Source organism: Aythya ferina (genome assembly GCF_964211825.1).
Source record: "Aythya ferina genome assembly, chromosome: 10".
NCBI classification, from domain to species: domain Eukaryota; kingdom Metazoa; phylum Chordata; class Aves; order Anseriformes; family Anatidae; genus Aythya; species Aythya ferina.
This window is the reverse complement of record NC_140306.1, coordinates 23,194,310-23,220,211: the sequence shown is the minus strand read 5'-3', so window position 1 is coordinate 23,220,211 and position 25,902 is coordinate 23,194,310. Positions and strand designations below refer to the sequence as shown.

Here is a 25,902-nt window from a genome sequence, read left to right as displayed (position 1 = left end):
TTGCCTGCAAACTTATCTTGGACTAATTTGTGGGAAAACACGTCTTGGGGTCGAAAATATTAAGCAGTTTTGGAACTAGAAGCGAGTAGCTTCATGCCGTTAGAATCCTATTATGTATGTGTACAAAGGTGTAACCCGCCTAAGGGTATAGGAAAACAGCATTGTATAAATACGGATACTACTTATGTGGGAAATCAGACATCTTGTAATTGAACAATTGATATTAGTACGACTAGCGGCTGGGCAAATTCAACCAGCTGGACGGTTCCAGAAGGAAAAGGGTGGTATTGGCTATGCAACGATACAGCCCGTAAGGTCTTGCCTGAGAATTGGAAGGGAACTTGCACTCTTGGAGCGGTAATCCCCAATATGACAGTACATGATGTAGTGCCTCGAGGTTACTTGAGAAATCATATCCGGAGAATCAGATGAAAAATTAACAATCCATTGGTAGAGAGACACACCCCTTTTCATAGTTTTGTGCGATGGTTTATCCCATGGTTAGGAGTGAGTGAATTGGAAAAGGCAATAGTTAATATTTCTGCAATTATAGAGAAGTTAGAAAACAAAATTCTGGATGCTATAAAGGCTCAACAAGAAGAGATATCTAGTTTATCACAGGTAGTGTTACAAAATCGGATGGCCCTAGACTTGTTACTGGCCACTCAAGGGGGAGTCTGTACAGTAATAAACACAAGTTGTTGTATGTATGTAGATCAGAGTGGAAGGATCTCTACCGACCTGGAAGAAATATGGAAGCAGACCAGGATCCTACATGAGATCAGTAAAGATGATCTTTCATGGAGTTTTAGTGAACTATGGAATAAGTTAACCTCCTGGTTGCCCAATTTCCAATGGTTGAAACAAGTATTCATTGCTCTAATCGTATTAGTAGTGTTAGGAATATTTGTGTGCATGTTGTTTAGATGCCTGCTTTGTTGTGTTACTGTAAATAAAGAAAGTATCTGATGCAAAAGAATTTGCATGGGAAAAGAAAAGGGGGGATTGATTAAGGAGGTATTGGGGAGGCAAGGACAATCCCCAGACAAGGACTGTATATCTCGAAACAAGACACTGGAACTCATGATAAGGAAGCGGCAGGCGGACAGAGAAACGAATGTAAGGACTATAACTCTCGAAACTGGACATTGGAATTCATTATAAAGATACAACAAACGGGAGAATTGGCAACAACCAGCTCTTGCAATTAAGAAACATGCCAATTCAGCAGATTCCTGACCAAAGGTGAAAAGTACACTGTGAGGAAGACTCGGGGTCTTCCTCCCAAAGACCCCTGCCCACGTCCCAAAGACCCCTGCCCACAATTCTTGGAAGGCTCTGCGCAGGCGCAAGGTGCCAAAAGGCTAATTAGCATGAGAAGCGAGGGAAGGCGGGGATAGGTAATGCATATGTATAGGTGCTTGTAGAATATTGATAGATTGATTGTATAAATTCAAGACTGCTTTCTGCTTTGGGTATGCACGATAGGTGGAGAGATCCCCCGTGCATCCAGCGCTGCAATAAAGAATATACCACTTAAAGGAATTTCGGCTTCGATCTTTGAATCAAGGCTAGATAGGATGGGGCTTCAGGCACCTCTTCACCTGAGGAAACACACTGCCATCAGGCACCGCTGTGCCAGACAAGCTTGTTTTGCTAGAACACCCTACTCAGATGCACTGTGGCATTCAAGTGAACTGCTTTCATGCAAATATAACGACTGATGTTACAACCCACCTTGCCTGTGGCACCTGATGAACAGAAGAGTAAGCCACCGCAGCGCTTCAAAACCATCCCTGCACGTGCCGCTCCTTGTCGCTCTCTGGCCTTATCTCATATCCTTATCCACTTCTGTGGAGAGCCTGCCACGGCACCTGCAAAGCAAGACGGACACCTTTCATAGTCACCTTGTGCTACTTGGTCGTTCTGCTCCAACCCAGCTCATGACCAGCCCCTCTTCTTACACAGCTCTTCAGAGTGCAGTTTGCTCCTTTGAGCCTGTGCGAGACACCTGTGAAAGAAAAAGAAACGCATAGGCCGATGCAGCATCCAAAGACACAGCACAACTAGGTAAGTTACTCTCATCTGCTCCCTTACCTCTGACGCTTACCAGCCCCCGAGGCAGATGCTTCAATCTACCCTCTTCAAACAGCTACAACACCTCTAAAAGACAAAGAGGGGATGCTTAGAGGAACAGTGAGACCTACAACACAACAACTGCTACATCTGTTCCTCACTCACCTTGCCAGAGGCAGCTCTGCGTGTGACGTCCCAGGTTGTACACTGCGTTACCTAACCCTTACCGTAACCCTTACCCTAACCCTTCTCACCCTTACCATTACCCAAATCCTTACCTTTACTTTTTCCTTACCCTTACTCTTTCCTTTAACCATAACCTTACCCTTACCCTATACCTTACTCCAACCCTTCCCCTTACCTTCCCCTTCCCCTTACACTTAACCTAACCCTTACCCTTCTGCTTCCCCTAAAACATATCCTAACACTTTCCCTTACCCTTAAACTTACCCTAACCCTTTCTATTACCCTTACACTTACTCTTGCCCTAATCCTTGCTTGCACCCTTACACTTATCCTAACCCTTACCCTTACCCATACTCAAACCCTTACTCTAACCCTTACCCTGACCCGTACCCTTACCCTTACCCTTAACCTAACCCTAAACCTTAAACCTTACCGTAAACCTTACCCTTTCTGCTACACTTACCCTTAGCCGAAATCTAAACCTTACACTTACTCTTAGCATAACCCTCACCCTTACCATTACCCATACCCTTATCCTTACCCTAACCCTTACCTTTACACTTACAGTTACCATTAACCTTACACTTACCCTAACACTTATCCTGAACCTAACCCTTACCCTAAACCTTACCCCAACCCTTACCCTGACCCTTACATTAACCCTAACCCTTACCCTAAACCTTACACTTACTCTTAACATTAACCTTACCCTTAACCTTAAGCTAATACTTAACCTTACGTTTTTCTCACCCTAACCCTATAATTAACCATAACCATTACGCTAACACTTAACCTTACCCTTAAAATAAGCCATACAACAACGCTTAAACTTACCCTAACAATTACTCGTACAATTAAAATATTAATTAATTAAATTAAAAAATTTTAATTTAAAATTAATTGAATTAAAAAATTAAAATACTCTTATCCTTATACCTTATCCTTAACCCTCACCCTTATCATTACCAATACCCTTACTCTCACACTTATTCTTATACATACAACTTACCCTTTTCCTAACACTTAACCCTAACCTAACTCTAACCCTAAACCTTACCTGAACCCTTTCCAGGACGCTTACATTAACCCTTACCCTTAACCTAAACCTTACACTTGCTATTAACCTTAACCTAATACTTACCTTTTCGTTTTCCTCACACTAACCCTAAAATTAACCCTAACCATTACCCTAACAGTTACCCCTAACATAACCCTTACTCTAACACTTACAGTGACCCGTACACTTACACATACCCTTACACTTACTCTTACCCTAACCCTTACCCTTACCCTTACCCTTACCATAACCCCTACTCTAACACATACTTCTACCCGTACCCTTACCCTTACTGTTACCCTAACCCTTACCCTTACCTTACCCTATCCCTATCCCTTACCCTATCCCTTACCCTATCCCTTACCCTTAACCTAACCCTAAACCTTACCCTTATCCTAACACTTACCCTTACCGTAAACCTTACCCTTTCTGCTACACTTACCCTTAGCCTAAATCTAAACCTTACACTTACCCTTACTGTTACCCTCACCCTTACCATTACCCATACCCTTATTCTTACCCTTACCCTAACCCTTACCTTTACACTTACGGTTACCATTAACCTTACTCTTACCCTAACACTTACCCTTAACCTAACCCTTACCCTAAACCTTACCCCAACCCTTACCCTGACCCTTAAATTAACCCTAACCCTTACCCTAAACCTTACACTTACTCTTAACCTTAACCTTAGCTGTAACCTAATACTTACCCTTACGTTTCCCTCACCCTAACCCTAAAATTAACCCTAAACATTACCCTAACACTTGACCTTACCCTAACCCTAAAATTACTCGTACAATTACCCTTACCCTTACCCTTAACCTTAACCTAAGCCGAAACCTTACAGTAAACCTTACCCTTTCTGCTACACTTACCCTTAGCCAAAATCTAAACCTTGCATTTACCCCTACTGTAACCCTCACCCTTATCATTACCAATACTCTTACACTTACCCTTACCCTAACCCTTCTCCTTACACTTACTGTTACCTTTAACATTACCCTTACCCTAACACTTACACTTATCCTTATCCATGCCCTTACCCTTGCCCTAATCTTTACCCTTAACCTAACCCTAACCCTAAACCTTACCCCAACCCTTACCCTGACCCTTACATTAACCCTAACCCTTACCCTAAAGCTTACACTTACTCTTAACCTTAACCTTACCCTTAACCATTACCCTAACACTTACCCTTACGTTTCCCTCACCCTAACCCTAAAATTAACCCTAACCATTACCCCAACACTTACCCTTACCCTAACCCTAACCGTAACTCTAACCCTTACTCTAACCCTTACCCTGACCCGTACCCTTACACTTACCCTTACCCTAACCCTTACCCTTACCATAACCCATACCCTAACACGTACTTGTAGCCTTAACCTTACCGTTCCCCTTACCCTTACCTTTACTGTCTCCGTTACCCTTACACTTACACTTAACATAAACCTTAACCTTAACCTAAACCTTATCATAAACCATACAACAACACTTACATGTACACTTACGCTTGTACTTACCCTAGCAATTACTCGTTCAATTACTCTTAACCTTACTATTAAGCTAACCCTAAACCTTACCCTTATCCTAACACTTACTCGTATCCTAAACCTTACCCTTTCTGCTACACTTACCCTTTGCCTAATTCTAAACCTTACCCTAACCCTCACCCTTACCTAAATCTAACCATTACCCTAACCTTCACTCTTACCCTTACCATTATACTTTTACCCTTAAACTAAACCTTACCCCAACCCTTACCCTGACCCTTACATTATCCCTAACCCTTACCCTAACCCTAACCCTAACCCTAACCCTTACTCTAACCCTAACCCTTAACCTAAACCTTACACTTAATCTTAACTTTAACCTTACCCTTAAACTAATACATACCCTTACGTTTCCCTCACCATAACCCTAAAATTAACCGTAACCATTACCCTAACACTTATCCTTACCGAACCCTAACCCTAACCCTTACTCTAACTTTTACCCTGACCCGGACCCTTAGACTTCCCCTTCCCCTTACTCTTCCCCTTACCCTAACCCTTACCCTTACACTTACGGTTACCATTAACCTTACCCTTACCCTAACACTTATTCGTAACCTAACCCTTACCCTAAACCTTACCCCAACCCTTACCCTGACCCTTACATTAACCCTAACCCTTACCCTAAACCTTACACTTACTCTTAACCTTAACCTTACCCTTACCATTCACCTAATACTTACGCATACATTTTCCTGACTTTAACCCTAACACTAACCCTAACCATTACCCTAACACTTAACCTTACCCTAACCCTAACCCTTACTCTTACCATTACCCTGACCCTTACCCTTACACTTACCCTAATTCTTACCCATACCATAACCCATACCCTAACACATATTTGTACCCTTAACCTTACCGTTACCCTTAACCTTACCCTTACCCTTACTCTATCCCTTACCCTTACGCTTACCCTTAACATAAACCTGACCCTTGACCTTACCCTTACCATAAGCCATACAACAACACTTACATGTACACTTACGCTTACACTTACCCTAGCAATTACTCGTACAATTACCCTTAACCTTACCCTTACCAAACCATTACCCTTTTTCTTAACCTAACCATAAACATTAAGGATAAGCTAAAGGGTCACCCTTAAGGTTAACGTTATCCTAACTCTTACACTTAAGTGGGTAAGTGGAAGTGTAAGGGTACAGTTCAGGGTAAGCGTTAGAGTAAGGGTAAGTGTTAGGGTAATGGTTAGGCTAATTTTAAGTTTAGGGTGAGGGAAACATAAGGGTAAGTATTAGGTTAAGTTTAAGGATAAGGTTAAGAGTTATGGTAAGGGTTAGGTTTAATGTAAGGATAAGGGTTTGGGAAACGTTTAGGATAAGGGTAAGAGAAGGGATAATGGTAAGGGTAAGGATGATGTTTAGTGTAAGGGTTAGATTTAGTTAAGGGTAAGGGTTAGTGTAAGTTTAAGAGTAAGGGTAAGTGTAAGGGTATGTGTAAAAGTACGGGTAATTGTAAGGGTTAGAGTAAGGGTTAGGGTAAGGGTAAGAGTAAGGGTATTGGTAATGATAAGGGTGAGGGTTACAGTAAGGGTAAGTGTAAGGTTTAGATTTAGGCTAAGGGGAAGTGTAGCAGAAAGGGTAAGGTTTACTGTAAGGTTTAAGGTTTCGGCTTAGGTTAAGGGTAAGGGTAATTGTACGAGTAATTACTAGGGTAAGTGTAAGCGTAAGTGTACATGTAAGTGTTGTTGTATGGCTTATGGTAAGGGTAAGGTCAAGGGTAAGGTTTATGTTAAGGGAAAGCGTAAGGGTAACGGATAGAATAAGGGTAAGTGTAACGGTTAAGTGTTAGGGTAATGGTTAGGGTTAATTTTAGGATTAGGGTGAGAAAAATGTAAGGTTAAGTACTAGCTTAAGGTTAAGGGTAAGGTTAAGGTTAAGAGTAAGTGTAAGGTTTAGGTTAAGGGTTAGTGTTAATGTAAGGTTCAGGGAAAGGTTTGGGGTAAGGTTTAGGGTTAGGTTCAGCTTAAGGGTAAGGGTTGGGGTAAGGTTAAGGGTATGGATAAGGAAAAGTGTAAGGGATAGGGTAAGGGTAAGGGTTAGCATAAGGGTAAGATTAATGGTAATGTTTATGTTAAGGGTAAGCGTAAGGGTAACGGATAGAGTAAGGGTAAGGGTAAGGGTAACGGTAAGGTTAAGGGTACAAATATGTGTTAGGGTATGGGTTATGGTATGGGTAAGAGTTAGGGTAATGTAAGGGTAAGGGTGAGTGTAAGGGTATGGGTGAGGGTAAGGGTTAGAATAATGGTTAGGGTTAATTTTAGGGTTAGGGTGAGGGAAACGTAAGGGTAAGTATTCGGTTCAAGTAAGGGTAAGTGTAAGATTTAGATTTAGGCTAATGGTAAGTGTAGCAGAAAGGGTAAGGTTTACGATAAGGGTAAGTGTTAGGGTAAGGGTAAGGTTTAGGGTAAGAGTAAGTGTAAGTGTATGTGTAAGGGTATGGGTCATTGTAAGGGTTAGAGTAAGGGTTAGGGTAAGGGTGTTAGGGTAATGGTTAGGGTAAATTTTAGGCTTATGGTGAGGGAAACGTAAGGGTAAGGATTAGGTTAAGGTTACGGGTAAGGTTAAGGTTAAGAGTAAGGTTTAGGATAAGGGTTAGGGTTAATGTAAGGGTAAGGGTAAGGTTTCAGGTAAGGTTTAGGTGTAGAGTTAGGTTAAGGGTAAGTGTTAGGGTAAGGGTAAGTTGTATGGACAAGGATAATTGTAAGGGATAGGGTAAGGTTAAGGTTAATGATAACGGTAAAAGGAAGAGTAAGGATATGGGTAATGGTAAGGGTGAGGGAAAGGGTAAGGGTAAGTGTAAGGTTTAGATTTAGGCTAAGGGTAAGTGTAGCAGAAAGGTGTAGGATTAGGGTAAGGGTGTTAGGATAAGGGTTAGGTTAATGGTAATGGTAAGGGTAAGGGTAAGGGTAAGGGTAAGGGTATCGGTAATGGTAAGGGAAAGGGTTAGGGTAAGTGTAAGTGTAAGGGTAAGTATAAGGGTACAGGTCAGGGTAAGGGTTAGAGTAAGGGTTAGGGTTAGGTAAGGATAAGTGTTAGGGTAATGGGTACTGTTAAAATTAGGGTTATGGTGAGGGAAATGTACGGGTATGTATTAGTTTAAGGGTAAGGTTAAGGTTAAGAGTAAGTGTAAGGTTTAGGTTAAGGGTTAGGGTTAATGTAAGGGTTAGGGTAAGGGTTGGGGTAAGGTTTAGGGTAAGGAGAAGAGTAAGGGTATGGTTAATGGTAAGGGTGAGGGTTAGGGTAAGGATAAGGGTAAGTGTAAGGTTTAGGGTAAGGGTAATGGTATGGAGAAGGGTAAGGGTAAGGGTAAGTGTAAGGGTAAGGGTAGGAGTCATTGAACGAGTAATTCCTAGGGTAACTGTAAGCGTAAGTGTACATTTAAGTGTTGTTGTATGGCTTATTGTAAGGGTAAGGTTAAGTGTTAGCGTAATGGTTATGGTTAATTATAGAGTTAGGGTGAGAAAAACGTAAGGTTAAGTATTAGCTAAAGGTTAAGGGTAAGGTTAATGTTAAGAGTAAGTGTAAGGTTTAGGGTAAGGGTTAGGGTTAATGTAAGGGTTGGCGTAAGGTTTAGGGTAAGGGTTAGGTTCAGGATAAGTGTTAGGGTAAGTGTAAGGTTAATGGTAACCGTAAGTGTAAAGGTAAGGGTTAGGGTAAGGATAAGGGTATGGGTAATGGTAAGGGTGAGGGTTAGGCTAAGGGTAATTGTAAGGTTTAGATTTAGGCTAAGGGTAAGTGTAGCAGAAAGGGTAAGGTTTACAGTAAGGTTTGAGGTTTAGGCTTAGGTTAAGGGTAAGGGTAAGGGTAAGGTTTAGGTTTAGGAAAAGGGTAAGTGTAGCAGAAAGGTTAAGGGTTAGGGTAAGTGTTAGGGTAAGGGTAAGGTTAAGGGTAAGGGTAATGGTATGAATAAGGGTAAGGGTACGGGAAATGGTACGGGTCAGGGTAAGGGTTAGAGTAGGAGTTTGAGTAAGGGTAAGGGTTAGGATAAGTGTAAGGGTGCAAGCAAGGATTAGGGCAAGAGTAAGTGTAAGGGTAATAGAAAGGGTTAGGGTAAGTTTAAGGGTAAGGGAAAGTGTTAGGATATGTTTTAGGGGAAGCAGAAGGGTAAGGGTTAGGTTAAGTGTAAGGGGAAGGGGAAGGTAAGGGGAAGGGTTGGAGTAAGGTATAGGGTAAGGGTAAGGTTATGGTTAAAGGAAAGAGTAAGGGTAAGGAAAAAGTAAAGGTAAGGATTTGGGTAATGGTAAGGGTGAGAAGGGTTAGGGTAAGGGTTACGGTAAGGGTTAGGTAACGCAGTGTACAACCTGGGACGTCACACGCAGAGCTGCCTCTGGCAAGGTGAGTGAGGAACAGATGTAGCAGTTGTTGTGTTGTAGGTCTCACTGTTCCTCTAAGCATCCCCTCTGTCTTTTAGAGGTGTTGTAGCTGTTTGAAGAGGGTAGATTGAAGCATCTGCCTCGGGGGCTGGTAAGCAGCAGAGGTAAGGGAGCAGATGAGAGTAACTTACCTAGTTGTGCTGTGTCTTTGGATGCTGCATCGGCCTATGCGTTTCTTTTTCTTTCACAGGTGTCTCGCACAGGCTCAAAGGAGCAAACTGCACTCTGAAGAGCTGTGTAAGAAGAGGGGCTGGTCATGAGCTGGGTTGGAGCAGAACGACCAAGTAGCACAAGGTGACTATGAAAGGTGTCCGTCTTGCTTTGCAGGTGCCGTGGCAGGCTCTCCACAGAAGTGGATAAGGATATGAGATAAGGCCAGAGAGCGACAAGGAGCGGCACGTGCAGGGATGGTTTTGAAGCGCTGCGGTGGCTTACTCTTCTGTTCATCAGGTGCCACAGGCAAGGTGGGTTGTAACATCAGTCGTTATATTTGCATGAAAGCAGTTCACTTGAATGCCACAGTGCATCTGAGTAGGGTGTTCTAGCAAAACAAGCTTGTCTGGCACAGCGGTGCCTGATGGCAGTGTGTTTCCTCAGGTGAAGAGGTGCCTGAAGCCCCATCCTATCTAGCCTTGATTCAAAGATCGAAGCCGAAATTCCTTTAAGTGGTATATTCTTTATTGCAGCGCTGGATGCACGGGGGATCTCTCCACCTATCGTGCATACCCAAAGCAGAAAGCAGTCTTGAATTTATACAATCAATCTATCAATATTCTACAAGCACCTATACATACGCATTACCTATCCCCGCCTTCCCTCGCTTCTCATGCTAATTAGCCTTTTGGCACCTTGCACCTGCGCAGAGCCTTCCAAGAATTGTGGGCAGGGGTCTTTGGGACGTGGGCAGGGGTCTTTGGGAGGAAGACCCCGAGTCTTCCTCACAGTGTACTTTTCACCTTTGGTCAGGAATCTGCTGAATTGGCATGTTTCTTAATTGCAAGAGCTGGTTGTTGCCAATTCTCCCGTTTGTTGTATCTTTATAATGAATTCCAATGTCCAGTTTCGAGAGTTATAGTCCTTACATTCGTTTCTCTGTCCGCCTGCCGCTTCCTTATCATGAGTTCCAGTGTCTTGTTTCGAGATATACAGTCCTTGTCTGGGGATTGTCCTTGCCTCCCCAATACCTCCTTAATCAATCCCCCCTTTTCTTTTCCCATGCAAATTCTTTTGCATCAGATACTTTCTTTATTTACAGTAACACAACAAAGCAGGCATCTAAACAACATGCACACAAATATTCCTAACACTACTAATACGATTAGAGCAATGAATACTTGTTTCAACCATTGGAAATTGGGCAACCAGGAGGTTAACTTATTCCATAGTTCACTAAAACTCCATGAAAGATCATCTTTACTGATCTCATGTAGGATCCTGGTCTGCTTCCATATTTCTTCCAGGTCGGTAGAGATCCTTCCACTCTGATCTACATACATACAACAACTTGTGTTTATTACTGTACAGACTCCCCCTTGAGTGGCCAGTAACAAGTCTAGGGCCATCCGATTTTGTAACACTACCTGTGATAAACTAGATATCTCTTCTTGTTGAGCCTTTATAGCATCCAGAATTTTGTTTTCTAACTTCTCTATAATTGCAGAAATATTAACTATTGCCTTTTCCAATTCACTCACTCCTAACCATGGGATAAACCATCGCACAAAACTATGAAAAGGGGTGTGTCTCTCTACCAATGGATTGTTAATTTTTCATCTGATTCTCCGGATATGATTTCTCAAGTAACCTCGAGGCACTACATCATGTACTGTCATATTGGGGATTACCGCTCCAAGAGTGCAAGTTCCCTTCCAATTCTCAGGCAAGACCTTACGGGCTGTATCGTTGCATAGCCAATACCACCCTTTTCCTTCTGGAACCGTCCAGCTGGTTGAATTTGCCCAGCCGCTAGTCGTACTAATATCAATTGTTCAATTACAAGATGTCTGATTTCCCACATAAGTAGTATCCGTATTTATACAATGCTGTTTTCCTATACCCTTAGGCGGGTTACACCTTTGTACACATACATAATAGGATTCTAACGGCATGAAGCTACTCGCTTCTAGTTCCAAAACTGCTTAATATTTTCGACCCCAAGACGTGTTTTCCCACAAATTAGTCCAAGATAAGTTTGCAGGCAAGGGAATCCCAATTAACGATACACCCTTATTCCCATGCTGTGGCAGATGGGTGCATACCCAACAGTTTGTCTTATTAGTTACTTGAGAAATTGTTTGTATTAAGGTCAGGTGTAAGTTCTCATCCCAAGTTGCCCACCCCAAATCCGAGAACCGCACCCCTGCAATCATTAGGATCTGGAAAACCGTAATTTTGTTGGTCCAATTGGAGTGGTGGTCCATATCCTCGCCGGGGCCTTCTTCACCCTTGAATTGTGGATCCAAGCTGCTTGCTTCTTAATCTTAATGGCGGTGTGTGTTGTCAGTAATACTTGGTATGCTCCCATCCACTTTCCTTCCATTTTTCCTGCACGGGTTGTCCTGAAAAAGTCTTTATATATATATTATCCCCGAGCTTAAAGGGGTGGATTGGTTGATCCAACCCTCTAGCCCTGGTCCCTAAAACAAATGTATGTACTTTATTTAATTGTTTCTGAAGTTCAGTTATATAAGCATATAAATATTCTGATCCTAACTGCGTTAGGTCCTCTCCACTAAATAGAAATTGCTATGTCCTTCCATATAAGATTTTGAAGGGACTCAAATTTCCTTTTATTCTAGGTTTAACTCTAATTCCAAGTAATGCTAAAGGGAGGGATTGAGGCCATGACAAATTAGCTTCTTATCCAATTTTAGCTATTTATTGTTTAATTAAATGGTTCATTTTTTCTACCTGTCCACTTGCCTGTGGTCTATAAGGAGTATGCAGTTGCCAATCTATCTTTAGAATCTTACTTATCTGTTCTACCACTTGTGCACAAAGATGTGAAACTCTATCAGAAGACATTGCTACTAGAATCCCAAAGCATGGTATTATTTCATTTAACAAGACTTTAACCACTTCTCTTGCTTTGTTTGTTCGACAGGGAAAGGCTTCAGGCCTTCCTGAAAACGTGTCAGTCAGAACCAGTAAATAATGATACCCCCCTTTTCTAGGGAGTTCTGAAAAATCAATTTGCCACTGTTGCCCCGAATAATTTCCTTTACCGATTATTCCAAATTTTATTCTATCCTTGGTATTGGGGTTATTGTGTAAGCAAATGCTACATTGTTGAGTTACTTGTTTTATCATATCGTCCCACTAATGTCTGACTCAGGCTCTTATGCAGTGTGCCAGCTCCCCAGTGCGTTTTATTGTGTTCTGTAAGAACTATGGGCCATGTCAAACTAGAGGGTATTACTATGGGGTTATCTTTTAAATATACTCATCCATCTGGTTTCATTTTACCTTTCAAATCTTCAATTAATTTTAAGTCTTCTTTTGTATAATTTGGATATAGTTTGGATTTTACCGTCTGGTATCAAAGACAATGCCTTCACCTCAGTTATTTCAGCTGCCTGCTTAGCCTCTGCCAATCGATTTTCCAATTTCAAAATCGCTGTTCCCCTTTTGGTGTCCCTGACAATGCATGATAGCTACCTTTTCTGGTTGTTTTACAGCCTCTAACAATTTTAAAATTTCTTCAGCATACTTTGTGTTTTCACTGAGCGGTCAGCAATCCATGTTCTTTCCAAATTGCTCCATGAGCACATACCACGCCGAATGTATATTTAGAATCTGTCCAAATGTTTACCCTTTTTCCCGCTGCCAGTTCCAATGCTCTCGTGAGAGCAACTATCTCCGCCTTTTGAGCTGATGTTCCAGGGGGTAAAGACTTAGACTCGATTACCTGCTGAGTAGTTGTTATAGCATATCCAGCTTTACGTTGTCTTTGCGTAACAAAACTGCTCCCATCCGTGAACCAAGTGTCTTCCGCATCTTCCATGGGCTCCTCCTTAAGGTCTGGTCGGCTGGAATACACAGTCTCTAGAGTTTCTAAACAATCGTGAATCACAGCTTGTGCCGGAGCATCACTAAGAAAAGAGGCTAGATTCACAATATGAATTATCACAATTTCCACGTCGTCCTGTTCTACCAATATTGCTTGATATTTCAAAATCATCAATTCTTGTTTAAGTTGTTTAAAGACTTTTTGTGCTTCTCCAGTCCAGACTAACTTTGACTGGTTAATCTTTATCAATTCACATAGAGGCTTTACCAATAGTCCATAATTATAAATCCAAAGGCGACACCAACCTGTCATTCCTAAAAAGCTTTGTAGCTCCTTTACCATTTGAGGTTCTGGAGTCCGGCAAATGACTTCCTTATGTTCAGTTCCTAGTTCTCGTTGTCCTTCCGAAATGTCAAATCCCAGATAGGTCACACTTTGTTGAGCCAGCTGGACTTTCTGTCAAGAGACTTGATATCCATTTAAACCCAGAAAATTAAGACGACTTATAGTCCATTGAATACAACCCCCTTTAGTCTCGGTAGCTATTAAGAGATCATCTACATACTACATATTGTAACAAAGCACCTTCAGTGTCCGGAGGTATCCATGTTTCGAGTTCCCTTGCTAATTGGTTTCCAAAAATAGTGGGGCTATTCTTGAATCCTTGAGGTAGTAATGTCCACGTAAGCTGCGTCTTTCTGCCTGAATCGGGATTTTCCCATTCAAAGGCGAATAGGTTTTGGCTTTCTGTGGCTAAGCCTAGGCAGAAGAAGGCATCTTTTAAATCCAGTACGGTAAAGCAGACTTGACTATTCTTTAATTTAGTCAGCAAAGTATAAGGGTTTGCCACTACTGGATGTATATCCTCAGTGATTTTATTTATGGCCCTCAAATCCTGAACTAGCCTATAGCTTTTTCATCTGCCTTTTTAATTGGCAATATGGGTGCATTGGATTCTGATTCGCATTCAATCAATAATCCATACTGTAAAAATTGATCAATTATCTCTTTAATTCCTTTCCTATCTTCTATCCTCAAAGGATATTACTTAACCTTAACGGGTTTCTCTCCTGGCTTTAATTTAATAATTAGTAAGGTCACATTTTTAGCTCTTCCAGGGACTTCGGTAGCCCAAACTCCTGGACATACTTGATCTGTGATCTCTAAAGGTATTTCACTTTTAGGGTCAGTTTGTATTAGTGCCAAGCTTAACACATTTATTAGTTGTTCTTCTCCTGTTCTTAATTCCATTTTCCCCTTTTCAAAGACAATTTCTGCTCCTACTTGCTCTAATAAATCTCTACCTAAGAGTGCCCATGAGGAGCTAGGCATAGATAAAAATCTGTGTATGCCCCATTGTTTCCCTAACTTGTACTTCAAAGGTTCACAAAAATAAGCCTTTTCGGTTACACCTTGTCCTGGTTTCAGTTAGAACAGAGTTAATTTTCTTCCTAGTAGCTGGGAGAATGCTATGTTTTGGCTTAGGATGAGAAGAGTGCTGATAACACCCCGATGTTTCAATTGTTGCAGAGCAATGCTTATACCAAGCCAAGGACATCTCAGCTTCTTGCTCTGTCCTGCCAACAGGCAGGCTGGGGGTGCAGTAAGAGCTGGGAGGGGACAGACCCAGGACAGGTGACCCAAACTAGCCAAAGCATCTGACGTCAGGCTAAACAATACATAGGGGTGGCTAGCCAGGGGGAGGGGGCCGGACTGCTCGGGGTTAGGCTGGGCATCGGTCAGCGGGTGGTGAGCAATTGCATTGTGCATCACTTGTTTGTACACATTATTAGTAGTGGTACTATTATCATCATTGTATTATTATTATTATTATTATTATTATTATTATTATTTTGTCTTATTAAACTGTCTTTATCTCAACTCACAGGCTTCACTTTCCATTTCTCTCCCCCGTCCCAGAGAGGGAGGGGGAGGGGGAGCGAACAGCTGCGTGGTGTTTAGCTGCCGGCTGGGTTAAACCACGACACACCTTTTACCCTAACATAATAATTCTGTGAAGGCATTAATGCTTGATTTAGAACTGAATACGTTGCCCCATAGCAATAAGAAATTTCACTTCCATTCCTCCCCTAGCTTCATTATAACCAGTGGAGGATCCGCTAGGGTAGATTCCCCAGGTCCCCGTTATTCCTGTTGAAATCAGGGGTTGATTACCCTAGGAAAAGGCTAGTCAATTTGTCCTCCAAAGCCAGGTCCAAACCGTTTTGTTTTATTTATTTATGTATTTATTTATTTTCATTACATTTCAGAGTTGGTCCAAAAATTCCATAGGGCTTTCTTTTAGACCTTGTTGGAAGCATATTCTCAATTCCCAATTCATCCAGGTTTTAGTATTTACTTAACCGCTCATAATTTTCAGGATGATTCGGGTCTTAGTGGGGGTCGGTCAGGGGAATGCAATTGTCCACAGTTCCCTGAACGGTCCCATCAGCAATCTGAGCTCGCACATGAACTCAGGTTGTTTTAGAGTTGACTGCTTTTCTGTTTCTGTGACAACTCTCTCGGACCGATCATGGTCCCTTTGCCCTAAAGGGCTAACACCCATGATTTTAAGATCTCTGCCTCGGGCAGAGGCAGAACTATTAACATTCCTACATCCTCTTTCCCTGCTCATTCAACTTCAAACACCTTTAACACTTTCAACAACCCTTTTAACACTTCCTTTATCTTTCTCCAGCCTGTACTTCTCTAATGCCAACATCAAAGGTTCAGTCAGGGGCCAACTTAATTCCCTACCTTTTCCCACCAAGATGCTGAAACATCAGTATACAACATTTCATCCTGTTCTGCTTCTCAAAAAACAACATTAACTGTAGCAAAATATTATAGTTTAAAGTTCCATTTAGGGGCCACTTTTCTCCACATTCCAGCTTATAAAGCGGCCACCACTGATTACGATATTTTATCAATGTTTTCCTGTTCACACTTCCACCGGCAGATCCTCCAATATCCTTCCAGTGACTTAAAACACATCCTAACACACTTTTCTTTAAAATTTCACTGCTTGTTTGCCCCCCCAGTTTCCAGTTTACACTTTCAGAATACACATGTTACTTACAAAAGCGTATCACAAAACGTATCACTCACAAAAATACGGGCACGCAATATCTTTCAGTAGCGATGCCACAAAACTACTATTACCAGCAATATTGCCAAAATCACAGTAACAATAGTCAGAGTCAAATTCCACATGCGATAAGTCAGAAAACCGAACTGTGTAACACCGTAACGATATCTTTCTTATAACAATGCCACGAACCTACTATTACCACCAGGAAAATAGCCAAAATCGCAGTAACAATAACCAGAGTTAAATACCATACTCCATGAGTCAGAAAACCGAAATAGACAACACAATTCCAGATGGACCTTAAAGCGAGCTCCTTCCTTAAGGTCCCCAAACATGTACTTATGGTGCTAACCACAAAGTATATACCAAACACTGCCTCGCAGAAGATCACCTTCTGACTTACAGACAGTTCCAGATGACCGGTCTACCAGAAAACCAAACCAGAATAAAGAATATACTCACTTACAATGATGGGGTCCTTGTCTGCCTCCGCAGTGATCCGGTGAGTCGAGGAGTCCCTCCGGGAAATCCCGGGGGTACCCTAGGGAGTCCTGTTCCCAGGAGGTCCTGCAGTCCGGCAGAGAGGTTGTCCCATCTGGGTCGCCAAATTGATTCAAAGATCGAAGCCGAAATTCCTTTAAGTGGTATATTCTTTATTGCAGCGCTGGATGCACGGGGGATCTCTCCACCTATCGTGCATACCCAAAGCAGAAAGCAGTCTTGAATTTATACAAACAATCTATCAATATTCTACAAGCACCTATACATATGCATTACCTATCCCCACCTTCCCTCGCTTCTCATGCTAATTAGCCTTTTGGCACCTTGCGCCTGCGCAGAGCCTTCCAAGAATTGTGGGCAGGGGTCTTTGGGACGTGGGCAGGGGTCTTTGGGAGGAAGACCCCGAGTCTTCCTCACAGTGTACTTTTCACCTTTGGTCAGGAATCTGCTGAATTGGCATGTTTCTTAATTGCAAGAGCTGGTTGTTGCCAATTCTCCCGTTTGTTGTATCTTTATAATGAATTCCAATGTCCAGTTTCGAGAGTTATAGTCCTTACATTCGTTTCTCTGTCCGCCTGCCGCTTCCTTATCATGAGTTCCAGTGTCTTGTTTCGAGATATACAGTCCTTGTCTGGGGATTGTCCTTGCCTCCCCAATAGCTCCTTAATCAGCCTGCACACAATTATCTGAGAATGAAAGCTGCTTTCCAGTAATTCAGAAAGCCAAGTTGCGTCTCAGCCTTGAGCATCTCGGGCTTTGGGGCCTGTCTGTAACATTTGGCACCAGCACTAATACTTTTTTTGACATGTTTAGCGTTTGGGGCCTGTGTCTGGGATTTGGGCCCTGTCTCGAACCACTGGGGCTTTGTCCTGGGTTTTGGAGCCTGCCTCTAGAGTTCAGGGCCGGTGATTAGGCTTTTGGGGTCTGTGTCTGGGGGCCGGTATCTGGGGGCAAGGGGGGAGCTGCTTGTAGACCCTAGGGGCCAGCATTGAGGGGGTTGGGAGCTGACTCTACACCTTTGGGGCCTGCTTCTGGGGGGGGGGGGGGGGGTTGAGACCTGCATCTGGGGGAGGGGTGGGAGCTCTTTGTATTCCTTTGGAGCCTGTGTCGGGGGGCGGGGGAAAAGGGGAGGGTTGGTTGGGAGGTGCTTGTACACTGTTGGAGCCTGGGTTGAGGGAGGAGGTTTGGAGCTGCTTCTACACCTTTGGGCCTGGCATCGGGGGTAGGGGGTTGGGTGCTGGTTGTTGGGGCCTGTGTTTGGGGGGGGGGCTTGGGACCTGCGTCTGGGGGAGGGGTGGGAGCTGCTTGTACACCTTTGGGGCCTGCATGTGTGGGGGGTCAGGGCCTGTGTCTAGCGGGCTGGGAACTGCTTGTACAATGTAGGAATCTGTTTCTGCAGGGTGGCTGGGAGCTGCCTGTACACTGTAGGGGCCTGTGTTTGTGGGGGCCTTGGGGGCCTCCCTCGGGGGGGGGGGGGGGAGGGTTGGGAGCTGCTTGTATAGGGTAGGGGGCGTGCCTGGCAGGGGTTGGGAGCTGCTTGTAGAATTTGGGTCGCTGTGTCTGGGGGGGCGGTTGGGGCCTGTGTCTCAGGGGTGTTGGGAACTGGTTGTACACCTTTGGGTCCTGTCTCTGGGGGGGGAGCTACTTGTACCCTTACCATAAGCCGTACTCTAACACATACTTCTACCAGTACCCTTACCCTTACCGTAACCCTTACCTTTACCCTTACTCTTACCCTTACCAAAGCATTACCCTTACCCTTAACGTAAGCCTAAACCTTAACCTTATCCTTACACTTACACTTACCGTAACCCTTACCCTTTCTGCTACACTTACCCTTAGCCTAAATCTAAACCTTACACTTACCCTAACCCTAACACTTACCCTTACCATTACCCATATACTTACTCTTACCCTAACCCTAAATCTTACTCAAACACTTACCCTGACCCTTACATTAACCCTAAACCGTACCCTAAAACTTACACTTACTCTTAACCTTAACCTTACGCTTAACCTTAACCTACTACTTACCCTTTCTTATCCGTCACCATACACCTAAAATTAACCCTAACCATTACCCTAACACTTACCCTTACCCTAACCCAAACCCTAATCCTAACTCTAAACCTTACCCTGACTTGTACACTTATCCTTATCCTTACACTTACCCTAACACTTACCCTTACACTTATCCTTATACATATAACTTACCCTTACCCTAAAACTTAACCTTAACCTAACTCTAACCCTAAACCTTACCTTAACCCTTACCCTGACCCTTACATTAACCCCTTACCCTTACCCTAAAACTTACACTTACTCTTAACCTTAACCTTACCCTTAACCTTAACCTAATACTTACCCTTCCGTTTCCCTCACCCTAACCCTAAAATTAACCCTAACTATTACCCTAACACCTACCCTTACCCTAACCCTTACTCTAACCCTTACAATGACCCGTACCCTTACACATACACTTACACTTACTCTTACCCTAAACCTTACCCTTACCATAAGCCATATTCTAACAAATTCTACCCGTACCCTTACCCTTACCGTAATCCTTACCCTTTATGTTACCCTTACCCTAACACTTACCCTTATCGTAAACCTTACCCTTTCTGCTACATTTACCATTAGCCTAAATCTAAACCTTACACTTACCCTTACCTTAACCCAATACTTACCCTTACGTTTCCCTCACCCTAACCCTAAAATTAACCCTAACCATTATTCTAACACTTACCCTTACCCTAACCCTAACCCTTACTCTAACCCTTACCCTGACCCATACCCTTACACTCACCCTTACCCTTACATTACCCTAACTCTTACCCATACCATAACCCATACCCTAACACATATTTGTACCCTTAACCTTACTGTTACCCTTACCCTTACTCTATCCGTTACCCTTACGCTTACCCTTAACATAAACCTTACCATTAATCTTACCCTTACGCTAACCCTTACCCTTACCCTATCCCTTACACTTATCCTTATCCATACCCTTAACCTTACCCCAACCCTTACCCTTAAGCTGAACCTAACCCTAAACCTTACCCCAAACCTTTCCCTGAACCTTACATTAACCATAACCCTTAACCTAAACCTTACACTTACTCTTAACCTTAACATTACCCTTAACCTTAAGCTAGTACTTAACCTTACATTTTTCTCACCCTAATCCTAAAATTAACCCTAACCATTACCCTAACACTTAACCGTTACACTTACCCTTATTCTATCCGTTACTCTTACACTTTCCCTTAACATAAACCTTACCCTTTACCTTACCCTTACCATAAGCCATACATCAACACTTACATGTACACTTACGCTTACACTTATCCTAGTAATTACTCATACAATTACTCTTAACCTAACCATAAACATTAAGGATCAGCTTAAGGGTCACCCTTAAGGTTAACGTTATCCTAACACTTACACTTAAGTTCATGGTAAGGGTTAGAGTAAGGGTAAGTGTTAGGGTAATGGTTAGGCTAATTTTAGGTTTAGGGTGAGGGAAATGGAAGGGTAAGTATTAGGTTAAGTTTAAGGATAAGGTTAAGAGTTATGGTAAGGGTTAGGTTTAATGTAAGGGTAAGGGTTTGGGAAATGTTTAGGATAAGGGTAAGAGAAGGGATAATGGTAAGGATGATGTTTAGTGTAAGGGTTAGATTTAGTTAAGGGTAAGGGTTAGTGTAAGTTTAAGAGTAAGGGTAAGTGTAAGGGTATGTGTAAAAGTACGGGTCATTGTAAGGGTTAGAGTAAGGGTTAGGGTAAGGGTAAGTGTTAGGGTAATGGTTAGGGTTAATTTTAGGGTTAGGGTGAGGGAAACGTAAGAGTAAGTATTAGGTTACAGCTAAGGTTAAGGTTAAGAGTAAGTGTAAGGTTATAGTGTAAGGATTAGGGTTAATGTAAGGGTCAAGGTAAGGGTTGGGGTAAAGGTTTAGGTAAAGGGTAAAAATATGTATATTGTAAGGGTGAGGGGTTAGGGTAATGGTTAGATTTTAGTTAGATTTAGGTAAGGGTGAGGGTTCGGGTAAGGTTTAGAATTAGGCAAAGGGTAATTGTAGCAGAAAGGGTAAGGTTTAGGATAAGGGTAAGTGTTAGGATAAGGGTAAGGTTTAGGGTTAGCTTAATAGTAAGGTTAAGGGTAATTGTACGAGTAATTGCTAGGGTAAGTGCAAGCGTAAGTGTACATGTAAGTGTTGTTGTATGGCTTATGGTAAGGGTAAGGTCAAGGGTAAGGTTTATGTTAAGGGTAAGCGTAAGGGTAACGGATAGAGTAAGGGTAAGGGTAAGGTTAAGGGTAACGGTAAGGTTAAGGGTACAAATATGTGTTAGGGTATGGGTAAGAATTAGGGTAAGGGTAAGGGTAAGGGTAAGTGTAAGGGTACAGGTCAGGGTAAGGGTAAGAGTAAGGGTTAGGGTTAGGGTAAGGTTAAATGTTAGGGTAATGGTTAGGGTTAGTTTTAGGGTTAAAGTCAGGAAAACGTATGCGTAAGTATTAGGTGAATGTTAAGGGTAAGGTTAAGGTTAAGAGTAAGTTTTAGGGTAAGGGTTAGGGTTAATGTAAGGGTCAGGGTAAGGGTTGGGGTAAGGTTTAGGGTAAGGGTTAGGTTAAGGATAAATGTTAGGGTAAGGGTAAGGTTAATGGTAACCGTAAGTGTAAAGGTAAGGGTTAGGGTAAGGGTAAGAATAAGGGTATGGGTAATGGTAAGGGTGAGGGTTAGGCTAAGGGTATGTGTAAGGTTTAGATTTCGGCTAAGGGTAAGTGTAGCAGAAAGGGTAAGCTTTAAAGTAAGGTTTAAGGTTTAGGCTTAGGTTAAGGGTAAGGGTAAGGGTACGGGTCAGGGTAAGGGTTAGAGTAAGGGTTTGAGTATGGGTAAGGGTAAGGGTTAGGATAAGTGTAAGGGTGCAAGCAAGGATTAGGGCAAGAGTAAGTGTAAGGGTAATAGAAAGGGTTAGGGTAAGTGTAAGGGTAAGGGAATGTGTTAGGATATGTTTTAGGGGAAGCAGAAGGGTAAGGGTTAGGTTAAGTGTAAGGGGAAGGGGAAGGTAAGGGGAAGGGTTGGAGTAAGGTATAGGGTAAGGGTAAGGTTATGGTTAAAGGAAAGAGTAAGGGTAAGGAAAAAGTAAAGGTAAGGATTTGGGTAATGGTAAGGGTGAGAAGGTTTAGGGTAAGGGTTACGGTAAGGGTTAGGTAACGCAGTGTACAACCTGGGATGTCACACGCAGAGCTGCCTCTGGCAAGGTGAGTGAGGAACAGATGTAGCAGTTGTTGTGTTGTAGGTCTCACTGTTCCTCTAAGCATCCCCTCTTTGTCTTTTAGAGGTGTTGTAGCTGTTTGAAGAGGGTAGATTGAAGCATCTGCCTCGGGGGCTGGTAAGCGGCAGAGGTAAGGGAGCAGATGAGAGTAACTTACCTAGTTGTGCTGTGTCTTTGGATGCTGCATCGGCCTATGCGTTTCTTTTTCTTTCACAGGTGTCTCGCACAGGCTCAAAGGAGCAAACTGCACTCTGAAGAGCTGTGTGAGAAGAGGGGCTGGTCATGAGCTGGGTTGGAGCAGAACGACCAAGTAGCACAAGGTGACTATGAAAGGTGTCCGTCTTGCTTTGCAGGTGCCGTGGCAGGCTCTCCACAGAAGTGGATAAGGATATGAGATAAGGCCAGAGAGCGACAAGGAGCGGCACGTGCAGGGATGGTTTTGAAGCGCTGCGGTGGCTTACTCTTCTGTTCATCAGGTGCCACAGGCAAGGTGGGTTGTAACATCAGTCGTTATATTTGCATGAAAGCAGTTCACTTGAATGCCACAGTGCATCTGAGTAGGGTGTTCTAGCAGAACAAGCTTGTCTGGCACAGCGGTGCCTGATGGCAGTGTGTTTCCTCAGGTGAAGAGGTGCCTGAAGCCCCATCCTATCTAGCCTGCACACAATTATCTGAGAATGAAAGCTGCTTTCCAGTAATTCAGAAAGCCAAGTTACGTCTCAGCCTTGAGCATCTCGGGCTTTGGGGCCTGTCTGTAACATTTGGCACCAGCACTAATACTTTTTTTGGCATATGTTTAGCGTTTGGGGCCTGTGTCTGGGATTTGGGCCCTGTCTCGAACCAGTGGGGCTTTGTCCTGGGTTTTGGAGCCTGCCTCTAGAGTTCAGGGCCTGTGATTAGGCTTTTGGGGTCTGTGTCTGGGGGCCGGTATCTGGGGGCAAGGGGGGAGCTGCTTGTAGACCCTTGGGGCCGGCATTGAGGGGGTTGGGAGCTGACTCTACACCTTTGGGGCCTGCTTCTGGGGGCGGGGTGGGGTTGAGACCAGCATCTGGGGGAGGGGTGGGAGCTCTTTGTATTCCTTTGGAGCCTGTGTCGGGGGGCGGGGGGGGGGGGGGGGGGGGGGAAGGGGAGGGTTGGTTGGGAGGTGCTTGTACACTGTTGGAGCCTGGGTTGAGGGAGGAGGTTTGGAGCTGCTTCTACACCTTTGGGCCTGGCATCGGGGGTAGGGGGTTGGGTGCTGGTTGTAGGGGCCTGTGTTTGGGGGGGGGGGGCTTGGGACCTGCATCTGGGGGAGGGGTGGGAGCTGCTTGTACACCTTTGGGGCCTGCATGTGTGGGGGGTCAGGGCCTGTGTCTAGCGGGCTGGGAACTGCTTGTACAATGTAGGAATCTGTTTCTGCAGGGTGGCTGGGAGCTGTTTGTACAACTTTGGGGCCAGCATCTGGGGGTGGCTGGGAGCTGCCTGTACACTGTAGGGGCCTGTGTTTGTGGGGGCCTTGGGGGCCTCCCTCGGGGGGGGGGGGGAGGGTTGGGAGCTGCTTGTATAGGGTAGGGGGCGTGCCTGGCAGGGGTTGGGAGCTGCTTGTAGAATTTGGGTCGCTGTGTCTGGGGGGGCGGTTGGGGCCTGTGTCTCAGGGGTGTTGGGAACTGGTTGTACACCTTTGGGTCCTGTCTCAGGGGGGGAGCTACTTGTACACTTTTGGGGTCTGTATTTGAGGGGGGTTGGGAGCTGCTTGTGCACTTTTGGACCTATGTTTAGGCTGGTTGGGAGTTGCTCATGCATTCTAGGTGCCTCCCTTTTGAGAAGGGTTGGGGCCTGCATCTGTGGGTGGTTGGGAGCTGCTTGTACACTATAGGGGCCATGGTCTTGGAGGGGGGTCTGGGCTGTTTATACACCTTTGTGGCCTGTGTTTGGGGGGGGGGGCGGTGGGCCTGTGCCTGGGGAAGTTGGGAGCTGTTTGTTCACTCTAGGAGCCTCCATTTGGGGGTCTTTGGGGCCTCCCTTTGAGGGGGAGGGAGTTGGGAGTTGGTTGTACACCTCCGCATCCCGTGTCTTGGGGGGGGTGGGGGGAGTGGGACCGGTCTCTGAAGGGGCGGGTTGTGAGCTGCTTGTACACCTGTGTCGGGGGGAGTGTAGGGGGGTTGGCGGGGGTCGGGTCCGGGTCTTGGGCCAGTGTCTGGGTGGAATCCAGTTCTTGGGAGGGGGTGGTGGGGTAGGAGCTGCTTGTGGGCAGTTGGGGTCTGCATCTGGGTGTGGTTGGTGCCTGCTTCTGTTGGCAGTTTGGGGCCTGCTTGTAGACTTGTGCAGCCTGGGTTTGGGGGCTTTTCTGTAACGTTTGGGGCCTGCATTTTTGCTTTGAGATGCATCTTGAGCTTTTGAGGCCTAGCAGTAGCATTTGGGGCCTGCATCTGGGGCTTTTCTGTAGCATTTTGGTTGCGTATTTGTGATTTGGGGCCTGTATCGTGGGTTTTGCCTTTTTTGTAGTTTCCGTCTTTGTGTGTGTGTGTTTCGTTGTTGGTTGTCTGGGGTTAGGGGCAGTTTGGGGTTTGGATTAAGGTCAGTGTCATTAGCGTTAGGGGGTTGATAATAAGGGTTAGGGTTGTGGTTAGAGTTGTTAGGTTTAAGGGGAATAAGGATTTCAGGGTAAGGGGATCAAGGTTGTGGGAATAAAAATGTTGTTTTTGCGCAGTTACATCCTGTAGAGGGAAGGAAGGTGGTATTGAGATATGCTTGCAGTGATAAGACAGCTTAACAGTGTGAAATGAGTTCATCTGATTCGTGTCAATATGGAACAATGCTAGGGCCGCATGATATGATGAAAAGTCTGAGAAAACCGGAGTGGTTAATGTATATAGTTCTTGTATCTTGCAAAGGAATGGTCCAGCAATTCGGGTCAATAGGGGATAAGAGAACAAAGGGGTTTCAGAAAAACTGCTAACTTTTACAACTCTTGATGGGACACTATGCAAGTGTCTGCCATCCAGCCAAGATGGACAAAGGAGATGGACAAGAGAAAAGCCTGGGAGGAAGACTACGAGCCTTCAGTACGAGCGGCCCCCAGAGGGACCACCGGAGACTGATAACGCCTGCACCAGTGGGAGGGTTTGGATTCTGGGAACTAATTAGAATAACCCTGCCTTTTGTAGAAGTAGTAATGAATATGTATTAGCCTAGCAGCATAAAAACCAGCCGCCTAATGTAACTTGTGTGCGTCTTGGTGGAGCAGAGACTCCTGGCGCACCCAGCGCTGCTTGCTTACCTCTATTCATTTAATAAATTGTAAATTTCAATTGCAATCCTATTTGGGACCCAGTCATTTATTACAAGTGGGCGCTCGTCCGGGAGGGCTTTGGTTCCTGATTTCTGGTTTGATCTAGGAGAGGCACCCCCACCATTTGGTGGCTGCTGTTTGAGTCAGGTCGGAACTCATGGCATCTTGAACCTGAATAAAGGTAAGCAAAGTTTCTGATTCTTTTTTTCAGCTCCCTTGCCAGCTGCAGCACTATATTTTGCCCGTAATTGTGTGTGTGAAGATCCGAACGAAGATGACGGAGTCGTAAGCATTTAAAGCGTATACCGTTTGGTTGGGTGGGGTTCGGTTGCCTGTGTGTGTAAGAGTGTGACTGAGATGGAACTTAGTTCCGAAGCGATTGTGGAGGTCTTCTAACCGCGGTTCCAATCTCCTGCGAGGGACTTGGCCGGCGAAGGACCGAAGGGATTCCTATAGGATTTGTGGGTGTGTGATAGGTCCTC

General features: G+C 44.2%; 1 long non-coding RNA gene across 14 annotated transcripts in view; it reads left to right on the top strand.

Moving 5' to 3' along the window:
• The window catches only part of LOC311441849, a 151,133-nt gene that overhangs the window by 18,884 nt on the left and 106,347 nt on the right, over window positions 1-25,902 (top strand). For 7 of the 14 annotated variants that reach the window (XR_014696256.1, XR_014696257.1, XR_014696261.1 and 4 more), the window contains exons 1-4: window positions 21,571-22,135; window positions 22,214-22,279; window positions 22,366-22,412; window positions 22,503-22,639. This is a non-coding gene — a long non-coding RNA (uncharacterized lncRNA). Of the gene's footprint in view, window positions 1-9,105; window positions 9,234-9,309; window positions 9,376-9,461; window positions 9,509-9,598; window positions 9,736-21,570; window positions 22,136-22,213; window positions 22,280-22,365; window positions 22,413-22,502; window positions 22,640-22,772; window positions 22,792-25,119; window positions 25,443-25,631; window positions 25,709-25,902 lie in introns of those variants that run through there. The other 7 variants (XR_014696259.1, XR_014696266.1, XR_014696267.1 and 4 more) reach the window with 7 other exon arrangements.